This window comes from Macaca fascicularis, chromosome 3 (genome assembly GCF_037993035.2).
Source record: "Macaca fascicularis isolate 582-1 chromosome 3, T2T-MFA8v1.1".
Taxonomy (NCBI): domain Eukaryota; kingdom Metazoa; phylum Chordata; class Mammalia; order Primates; family Cercopithecidae; genus Macaca; species Macaca fascicularis.
The window spans coordinates 180,352,373-180,363,859 of record NC_088377.1 but is presented as its reverse complement, the minus strand read 5'-3'; the positions used below and the strand labels follow the sequence as shown (position 1 = coordinate 180,363,859).

Sequence of the window (11,487 nt, the reverse complement as noted above, 5' to 3'; positions counted from 1 at the left end):
ATGTTGATTTTTGTTATACAAAATGGTAATCTGAAAAACTGTAATATGTATTTGTGTCACGTATTTTTTGTATGGAGGGTTTATATGTTTTGGCCCAATGTTGGGGAGCAGTGGCTATAGAATGGAATCTATGTTCAGCAGGTGGGGTGCTTCTGGCCCTGCCCACCTCTGCAGCTTCACCTCCCATCACTACCTCTTTCTCACTATTTAAACAACGTGATACTGCTTGCAGTCTTCTCGGCACACATGCATACACACATGATTTTGAAAGAATGATGGATATAATCAATTCCATTTTGTAGCATAACTTGATGTGCAACTCATAAGGCTATTTTTTCTTTTTTGAGATGGAGTTTCACTCTTGTCACCCAGGCTGGAGTGCAACGGCATGATCTCAGCTCACTGTAACCTCCTCCTCCCAGATGCAAATGATCCACGTGCCTCAGCCTCCAAAAGTGTTGGATCACTTGAGGTTAGGAGTTCGAGACCAGCATAGCCAATATGGTGAAACCCTGTCTCTACTAAAAATACAAAAGCTAGCCAGGTGTGGTGGTGCACCCTTGTCATCCCAGCTACTCGGGGGTCTGAGGCAGGAGAACCCCTGGAACCCAGGAGGCAGAAGTTGCAGTGAGCCAAGATCACACCACTGCACTCCAGCCTGGGCGACAGAGTGAGACTCTGCCTCAAAAATAAATAAAATTAAATTAAAATAAATAAAAACTTGGGCTGGGCACGGTGGCTCATGCCTGTAATCCCAGCACTTTGGGAGACCAAGGTGGGCAGATTGCCTGAGATCAGGAGTTTGAGACCAGCCTGGCCAACATGGTGAAGCCCCGTCTCTACTAAAAATACAAAAATTAGCTGGGCGTGGTGGCGCACACCTGTAATCCCAGTTACTCAGGAGGCTGAGGCACAAGAATCACCTGGGAGGCAGAGGTTGCAGTGAGCCGATATCACACCATTACACTCCAGCCTGGGCGACAAGAGCTAGACTTGGTCTCCAAAAACAAAAACAAAAACAAAACAAAACAAAAAAACTTGTTCTGCTCAGTAGTAAGTGGAAGATTTCCAGGTTTCTTGTTGTTCAATATAGAAAACAAGGAGACTTGCTGGAAATTGTTTTATTGCCCCTCTAAAATGTAAACCTTTAAGATTGTTAAAATTGTAAAATATGTTTAGATTGTTAGGAGACATCATAAAACATGACTGATGGAAGAGATTTAATGTTGACTGAAGACAGAACTCATTGTTACGCATTTTAGTTGTAACTGAACTTAAAATGAACTCACTAGGATTTAAAAATACAATTTTTCCATCAAACTGAATCATTTTATTCCCAGATACTATAAATAGCCAGATTCCTTTTGGTTTTAAAGTCTGCCGCTGTGATTTGCATTACTATTTTATTTTTCTGTTTTTACAAAAGGAATAAATATATAATTGACATAATCCTCGTACATAAAAGTCACCATTTTAAAGGGTACAGTTCAGGCTGGGTGCAGTGGCTCATGCCTATAAGCCCAGCACTTTGGGAGGCCAAGGTGGGTGGATCTTTTGAGGTCAGGAGTTCGAGACTAGCCTGAGCAACATGGTGAAACTCAGTCTCTACTAGAAATACAAAAAATTAGTCGGGCGTGGTGGCGGGCACCTGTAGTCCCAGCTACTTGGGAGACTGAGGCAGGAAAATCATTTGAACTTGGGAGGCAGAGGTTGAAGTGAGCTGAGATTGCACCACTGCACTCCAGCCTGGGCAACAGAGTGAGACTCTGTCCCATTAAAAAAAAAAAAAAAAAAAAGGAAGGAAAGAAAGAAAGAGGTACAATTCAGTGATCTTGAGTATGTTCACAAGGTTGTGCAACCATCACCACAGTAGAATTCCAGAATGTTTCATCACCCGCCAAAGAATCCTCACACCTATTATCAGTCACTCCCTTCTCTCCTCCCCTGGCAACCACTCATCTATTTCTGTCTCTGTGAATTTTCATATAAACAGATATTTCACATAAATTGAATCATACAATAGATGGTCTTTGTGTCTGACTTCTTTTGCTTAGCATGTTTTTGAGATTCATTCATGATGTAGCAAGTATCGGAACTCCATTCCTTCTTATTTGCTGAATGATATTCCATTGTATGGATAGACCACATCTCATTTATCCATTCATCAGATGATGAACATTTGGACCATTCCTACTTTTGGCTATGATAAATGATGCCTGTCTGACCATTCATGTATGAGTGTTTGCGTGGACACATGTATTAGTTCCCTATGGCTGCCATGATAAAGCACCATACACTGAGCGGCTTTAACAAGAGAAATTGATCATTTCACAATTCGAGAGGCTAGAAGTCTGAGACCAAGATTTTGGCAGGGTGGGTTCCTTCTGATGCTGGGAGGGAGAATCTGATCCATGCCTCTCCCCTAGCTGTTGGTGGTTGCTGGCACCCTTGGGGTGCCTTGGCTTATAGATGCATCACCCCCATCTCTGCCTTCGTGTTCCCAGGCCATTCTCTCTGTGTGCTGTTTCTGTGTCCAAACTCTCCCATTTTATGATGACATCAGTTACAATGGATAAGACTCCCACTCTACTCCAGTATAACTTCATTTTTTTTTTTTTTTTTTTTCTGAGACAGAGTCTTACTCTGTCACCCAGGCTGGAGTGCAGTGGCGTGATCTCAGCTCACTGCAACCTCCACCTCCCAGGTTCAAGAGAGTCTCCTGCCTCAGCCTCTTGTATAGCTGGGATTACAGGCACGAGCCACCATGCCCGGCTAATTTTTGTATTTTTAGTAGAGATGGGGTTTCACCATGTTGGTCAGGCTGGCCTCAAACTGCTGACCTCGTGATCCACCCACCTCGGCCTCCCAAAGTGCTGGGATTACAGGCGTGAGCCACCACATCTGGCCCCCTTTTTTTTGTTTGTTTTACTTTTAATTGCATTTATTTTAAAGCTGAATTTACTCTCGTGCCATAAGTTTTTGTTTCTTCAGTTTCTTCTGGGATATCTTTTTCTTCAGGGCAACCTCCTCTTCTGGTTTAGGAACAATCTGTTCCTTTTCAGTAAGGATCATCTCAGTGTGGCAGGGAGAGCTCATGGATGGGTTAATCCGACCATGAGCTCTGTAGGTCCGGCGGCACATCTTAGGTGCTTTGTTCACTTGGATATGCTCAATGACCAGAGAATCTACATCTAAACCCTTAAGTTCTGCATTGCTCTCTGCATTTTTAAGCATGTACAGCAAAAATTCAGCACTCTTTTTGGGCCACCAACCTTGTGTCCAGCCCCACTGCTTGGCCTGGGCATACCTGCCACCTCCACCATTGTAACATCGGAATGGTATGCACTATTTCTGTAAAGTGACATCTTTCAGATACTTCGTGGTTTTCCATATAGGCATACCCTTGATGACCTGGGAAGTGTCATGAGTGTTCTTAAAGTGAAACAAAGATTTGAACCTCTTGATTTGCATGATTTTGTGGAGTTCTCTGGGTCAAGTGAATACTGAACCATTTTCACAGATTACCTCAGGCCACTTAGGGAAAGAGAAAGAGCTGACTTCATCTTAACGAATTATATCTGCAATGCTCCTAATTCCAAATCAACTCACATTCTAAGGTACTAGGGGTTAGGTCTTCCACATATAAATTTTGATGGGCACACAATTCAACTTATAAAATTATGTTCTCAATTCTCCTGAGGTTATACCTAGGAGTGGAACAGCACATAATCTATGTTTACCCTTTGAGGAACTGACAAATTGTTTTCTACAGGGGCTACATGATTCTAAATTTCCACCAGCAACACATAAGTGTTCTGATGCCCCCACATCTTCACTAACACTTGCTACTGCCTTTCTTTTAAAAAAAATTCTAAAGTATGAGAAACATACTGCCTACCTTTTTAATTTTAGGGATCTGGCTGGGCACTGTGGCTCACACCTGTAATCCCAGCACTTTGGGAGGCCAAGACAGGTGGACCACCTGAGGTCAGGAGTTCAAGACCAGCCTGACCAACACAGTGAAACCCCATCTCTATTAAAAATATAAAATTAGCCGAGTGTGGTGCATGCCTCTAATCCCAGCTACTTGGGAGGCTGAGGCAGGAGAATCACTTGAACCCGGGAGGCAGAGGTTGCAGTGAGCTGGGAACATGCCACTGCACCTCCAGCTTGGGCAACAAGAGTGAAACTCTGTCTCAAAAAAAAATTTTTTTTTGGCATCCTACTGAGTAGGAAGTGATATCTTGTGGTTTTGATTTGCATTTCCCGAATGACCAATGATGCTGAGTCTCTATTCATGTGCTCATTGGTCATTTGCATATCTTCTGTGTAGACATGTCTATTAAAATCATTTGCCCATTTAAAAAATTAGATTGTCACTGGGCACAGTGGCTCATGCCTGTAATCCCAGCACTTTGGGAGGTCAAGGCGGGTGGATCATAAGGCCAAGAGATTGAGACCATCCTGGCCAACATAGTGAAACCTTGTCTCTACTAAAAATACAAAAATTAGCTGGGCGTGGTGGTGTGCGCCTGTAATCCCAGCTATTCAGGAGGCTAAGGCAGGAGAATCACTTGAACCCAGGAGGGGAAGGTTACAGTTAGCCGAGATCATGCCACTGCACTCCAGCCTGGCGACAGAGTGAGACTGTTTAAAAAAAAAAACAAAATTAGGTTGTCTTTTTATTGTTGAGTTGTAAGAGTTATTTATATATTCTGGATACTACACTTTCATCAGGTGTATGATTTGCAAATACTCTCTCCCATTCTGTGTTTTTTTTTTTTTCCCCACCTTCTTGATAGTGTCTTTAGATGCACAAAAGTTTTAAATTTTTATTAAGTCCAGTTTTTTTTTTGTTTCTTTTTTTTGCCCAGGTGTGGTAGTACTCTAGCCTGGGTAAGAGAGTAAGATCCTGTATCAAAAAATAAAAATTAAATTAAAATTTAAAAAAATTTAGGGCAAGTACAGTGGCTCACACCTGTAATCCCAGCACTTTGGGAGGCTGAGATTGTGGATCACCTGAGGTCAGGAGTTTGAGACCAGCCTGGCCAACATGGTGAAACCCCATTTCCACTAAAAATAAAAAAAAGTAGCTGGGCATGGTGATGGGTGCCTGTAATCCCAGCTACTCGGGAGGCTGAGGCAGGAGAATCGCTTGAACCTGGGAGGTAGAGGTTGCGGTGAGCCAAGATCACGCCATTGCACTCCAGCCTGGGCAACAAGAGTAAAACTCCATCTCAAAAAAAAAAAAAAAAGGAGAAAAGGGGGGGAAAAAAGCTTCCAAATAAACAATACCCTTCAAATGATGTTCCAATAATGTCTGAAAAGGGAGCAGTAGTTTCATAATTGTCTGTCCACATAACTTTCAGGATCCCAGATGGGCTGAGACACCAATTATTTTGCTTTTCTCACTATGTGTAAATAACAACTTTTCATACTTTTTATGGTCTCTCTTGAGAGAGAGAATTTCATGGATTATCTTTGAGCATTATTGATCTCTTTCCCATCTGGGAATATTTTTGTTTCTGTGACAGTGTTTAAGAAAACAAAGAATAGATACACTGCAATATAGTTGTTTGCTATGTTTATCTTTTGCGTCCCCAGCTAGATTAAAAACTAGGCCAGGCGCGGTGGCTCACGCCTGTAATCCCAGCACTTTGGGAGGCCAAGGCAGGTGGATCACCTGAGGTGGGGAGTTCAAGACCAGTCTGACCAACACGGAGAAACCCTGTCTCTACTAAAAATACAAAATTAGCCTGGCATGGCGGTGCATGCCTGTAATCCCAACTACTCTGGAGGCTGAGGCAGGAGAATTGCTTGAACCTGGGAGGTGGAGGTTGCAGTGAGCCAGGATCGCGCCATTGCACTGTAGCTGGGCAACAAGAGTGAAACTCTGTCTCAAACAAAAAAAAAACAACCCAGAAACAAAAAACTCCTTAGGCCAGGAACATGTCAGATCCTCCTCTGAAGCTTCCATAGGAGCTACAGAGCCAGCACTTGGCAAACATTAATGATCTTGATGTGCTACTATACAGCTGTTCTCTGTTTTTTTTGGTTTTTTTTTTTTTTTTTTTTTTTTGAGGCAGAGTCTCACTCTTTTGCCCAGGCTGGAGTGAAGTGGCACCGGTCTTAACTGACTGCAACCTCCGTCCCCAGGTTCAAGCAATTCTCCTGCCTCAGCCTCCGGAGTAGCTGGAATTATAGGCGTCGGCCACCATGCCCGGCTAAGTTTTGTATTTTAGTAGAGATGGGGTTTTGCCATGTTAGCCAGGCTGGTCTCGAACTCCTGACCTCAGGCCATCCAACCACCTTGGCCTCCCAAAGTGCTGGGATTACAGGTGTGAGCCACGGCGTCCGGCCCTCTCTGGCTATTTTTACGTTCTGGCAAAAGGACAGCTTGGCTTGGGTTTTTTTTTGTTTCTGTTTTTGTTTTAACCACTTTATTGAGACATGAATGACATAAAAACTGGTACACATTTAATGTATACAACTTGAAGAGTTTGGAGATAAGTATCACTGTGAAACAATCACCACAATCTACGCCATAAACCTACCTCCAAAAGTTTCCTCTAGCCTGCTTATTTATTATTTATTTTTTTTTTTGAGACAGAGTCTTGCTCTGTTGCCCAGGCCGGAGGGCAGTGGCGCAATCTCGGCTCACTGCAATCTCTGCCTCCTGGGTTTAAGTGATTCTCCTGCCTCAGGCTCCCGAGTAGCTGGGATTACAGGTGCCCACCACTGCACCTGCCACCATGCCCAGCTAATTTTTGTATTTTTAGTAGAGACAGGGTTTCACCATGTTGGCAAGGCTGGTCTCAAATTCCTGGGATTATAGGCACAAGCCACCACACCCAGCTATTATTGTGATAAGAACACTTATCAGAAGATCTACCTTTCTGGCAAAATTTTAAGCGCATGATACCATATTGTTAACTACAGGTGCAATGCTGTAGGAAGATCTTTAGAATGCATTCATCTTGTATAGCCAAAATTTTGTGCCTTTGACTAATACTTCCCTGTTTCCCCTTCCCCTCAGCCACTCAGAATGGCATCCACTATTCCACTCTCTGCTTCTATGACTTTGACTATTTTAGATTCGTCATGTAAATGACATAACATAGTATTCATTCTTCTGTGTCTGGCTTGTTTAATTTAACATCATGTCCTTCAGGTTCATCTACCTTGTTGCAGATGGCAGGGTTTCTCTCTTTTTTAAAGATGAATAATATTCCATTGTGGTCGGGAGCGGTGGCTCATGCCTTTAATCCCAGCCCTTTGGGAGGCTGCCCCCCACTGCCACCCCGCCGAGACAGAGTCCCGTTCTGTCACCCAGGCTAGAGTACAGTGGCATGATTTTGGCTCACTGCAACCTCTGCCTCCCAGTTTCAAGTGATTCTCCTGCTTCAGTCTCCTGAGTAGCTAGGATTACAGGCATACGCCACCACACCTGGCTAATTTTTGTATTTTTAGTAGAGACAGGGTTTCACCATGTTGGCCAGACTGGTCTTGAACTCCTGATCTTGTGATCCACCCACCTCAGCCTCGCAAAATGCTGGGATTACAGGCATGAGCCATTGTGCCTGGCCCAGGAGTTTCTTACATAGTTTGGATATTAACTCTTTGTGAGTTCTGATTCTACTACTTACTAGTGATCAGACATTGGAAAAGTTACATAAGAATCTCACAACCATGAGGCACAGTGGCTCATGCCTGAAATCCTATCACTTTGGGAGGCCAAGGTGGGTGGATCACCTAAGGTCAGGAGTTCGAGACCAGCCTGGCCAACATGGAGTAGAAATCCACATCTCTACTAAAAATGCAAAAATTATTCGGGCGTTGTGGCGTGCACCTGTAATCCCAGCTACTCGGGAGGCTGAGACAGGAGAATTGCTTGAACCCGGGGTCAGAGGTTGCAGTGAGCTGAGATCACACCACTGCACTCCCACCTGGGCAAAAGAGCGAAACTCTGTTTCAAAAAAAAAAAAGGAATCTCAGAACCTCATGTTTTTTGAGCTATTTATTTTGGAAAATACTACACAGTCAAAAGTAGAAGATAACAATCTTTCTCCAATAATTTTCAACAGATCACCATTCTTTTTTCATCTATACACCCATATAATTCCTATACATGCTGCCCTCACCTTATTATTTATTTTTAAATAAATCCCAGACATCATCATTTCATTAGCAAATATTTTAGTATGTACCTCAAAAATACAAGGATTCTTTCTTATACCATAGCCATAATACCATTGTCACACCTAATGAGGTCATCAGTAATTTCTTAATATCTTCAAATTTCCAAACTTGCTAAAATTTCCCTGATATTGTCTGTATATCTCTCTCACATTGTTGTTTTTCTTTTTTTTTTTTTTCTGTTTTTTGAGATGGAGTTTTGCTCTTGTCATCTCCCGGGTTCCAGCGACTCCTGTGCCTCAGTCTTGTAAGTAGCTGAGATTACAGGCATGCACCATCACACTCAGCTAATTTTGTACTTTTAGTAGAGATGGGGGTTTTACCATGTTGGTCAGGCTGGTCTTGAACTCCTGACCTCAGGTGATCCGCCTGCCTTGGCTTCCCAAAGTACTGGGATTACAGAGGTGAACCACTGCGCCAAGCCACACACTTGTTTTGTTTTTAAATTTTTTATAGCTGATTTGCTTGAATGAACATCCAAACAAGGTCCATTTTTGGTTTGATGTGTCTCTTTTATTTTAGTCTATAAGTTCCCCTTTCCTCTTCTTTCCCTTGCCGTTTACTTAATGAAGAAACTGGGTCATTTATTTTATACAGCTTCCAGCATTCTGCATTTTTCTTATTGCATCCACATGGTGTTGTTTAATACGTTCTTTATTTCCTGTGTAAATTGGTAGCTAGAGCTAGATTCTTGATTCGATTCAGGTTCAGTTTCTCTTTGTGAGAATACTTCACAGGTGATGTTGTATACGTCTTCCCGTTGCATCTCATTAGGAGCCAATGCAATCTGCCTGTCTCTGTTTCCATGGTGTTAAGATTTTTCAGTGGGCTCAGGTGTTATCAGCCGTATCCCTCTCATAGCAAAGTTCGCCATCAGCCTTTCACTTCATAGTTTATCAGCCAGTGATGATTGTTGCCTGGATCCATTATTTTTTTAGAAGGTGCAAAACAGTGATAATTTAATTTCATCCTTTTTTCTGCACACATTAGCTTTATTATTCACAAATAATTTTCCCTCATCAACTGTTTACCCTGATGTACAGACAATTTGTACAAAAAAGTCAAGATATTTACAATATTTACTAGCTTTCAGAATAATGGGTTTGTTTCTTATCATTCTCCAAAGGTGATCAATGAGGTCTTCATTATAGTATTACTGTGAATAAATGGATTTTAACATCTTTAATATGGTTCAATTATTTGCAGTCATTAGTCTTTTTGATGTTCAAATTGTCCCATCTTTGGCCAGTGGGCACCTTTTCAATTTTAATATATATTTTTTTGAGATGGAGTCTCACCACGCCTGACTAATTTTTGCATTTTTAGTAGAGATGGGGTTTTGCTGTGTTGGCCAGGCTGGTCTCAAACTCTTGGCCTCAAATGATCCTCCTGCCTCAGCCTCCCAAAATGTTGGTATTACAGGTGTGAGGTACTGCCCCCATCCCTCAGTTTTAATTTTGTAATCTTTTATTACGACCCCACGGGTCTTTGATATTGCCCATGCTATAGGCTACGACAAGATGCCCCAGGCTCAGTTTGTACATTTCCTGTCCCTGAGCCAGAATCAGCCGTTTACCTAAGATGCCTGGGTTTATGTTTATTTATTATATATGTTATATAATAATTATATTTGTTAATATATTACATTTGTTAATAATATATATGTTATATAATAATTTCATATCTCTATTTCCAGTTCAAATTAGGCACCTGAGGTGCCTGGGTTTGTTTAGATTTATTTATTACATATGTTATATAATAATTATATTTGTCAATATATTATATTTGTTAATATTATATATGTTATATAACTCATATCTCTACTTCCAGTTCCAAATTAGAATTATACATTTTTTACATAGCTAAATTTGATTTTATATTTATCTTTTTCCTCTTAACAATGAAAACCTGGGTTCCTAACAATATTAATATAATTACTTTCTTCATCCTAAATATGTACTAATATACAACTAATGATACCAATATTATCACTAACAATATCATTAGCAAGAATAGTTTAGGCTTTCTGTTTATCCCACTAGCAATGTACAATTAAATTACTATGTCTTAAAGTTATTTGAAAAAAAAGTCTGTTTAAGCCACTAACTTGATACCCATCTTGTCTTAGTTTTCTTTTGACTTTTAGAGTTAAGAATCCTTTTTAGGGTTAAATGCAAAAAGGTGAGGTAAAAAGCAGCAGCCGTGCATGGTGGCTCGCCAGTATTCCCAATACTTTGGGAGGCCAGGCAGGCAGATCACTTGAGGTCAGGAGTTTGGGATCTGCCTGGTCAACATGGTGAAACCCCGTCTCTACTAAAAATACAAAAATTAGCCCAGCGTGGAGGTGGGTGTGTGTAATCTCAGCTACTCAGGAGGCTGAGGGAGGAGAATTGCTTGAACCGGTAGGCAGAGGTTGCAGTGAGCCCAGATTGTGCCACTGCACTCCAGCCTGGGTGACAGGGCAAGACTCTGTCTCAAAAAAAAAAAAAAGCACTTCATCAGTTTCTGTCAGAATTAAATGACAATGACATGCAAGAAAGCACCCTGGAAACACAGGATCTGCGGAAGTGTGAAGTGCTGCTTTGTGATTGTTTTTCTGTAGCAAAGCCTTCTTCCCTCCCACTCAGAGGGTGCTATTGGTTAAATTGCCAAGACCTGCGTCTGGCCCCAGGCGGAAGGTTGGTTACTGGCCTCAGAGTTCTGATTGTCTCATCTGGCCTCTTAATTTAGCTCAATTATCTAATTTAGCCATTTAGTCTCTCCATTTCTCAGATTCCTTACATGCCAGACAGTGATCAATTATAATACTTTACAGATCTTCTGTGAAGATTAGCGGGAATAATTCATGTATGTAAAGTGTTCAGGATAACAACTAGTGACAAATGCATCCCTAGTATACAGTAATAATAGTAACAGCTTCCATTTATCAAGCACATCAGTACTTGCCAGGTATGGGGTAAGTGCTTTCTGTGAACTAACTCATTTAATCATCACAACCACCTTGAAAGTTGGGTGCCATTATTATATCATCCCCATTTTAGGAAACCCATTTGAGGTGTGCAAAGGGCAAATTCCTCAAAGCCACATACCTACAAAGTAGTAGAGAAGGCTGGGCACAGTGGTTCACACCTATAATCCCAGCACTTTGGGAAGACAAGGTGGGCAGATCACCTGAGGTCAGGAGTTCGAGACCAGCCTGGAGAACATGGTGACACCCCCATCTCTACAAAATATACAAAAAAATTAGCCGGGCGTGGTGATGCGTGCCTGTAATCCCAGCTACTCAAGAGG

The 11,487-nt window shown here is 41.7% G+C and overlaps 1 pseudogene; it reads right to left on the bottom strand.

The window, feature by feature from the left end:
- Positions 1-2,930: 2,930 nt before the first annotated feature.
- LOC107128973 (large ribosomal subunit protein uL22 pseudogene) lies at positions 2,931-3,512 on the bottom strand (annotated as a pseudogene).
- Positions 3,513-11,487: the final 7,975 nt, after the last annotated feature.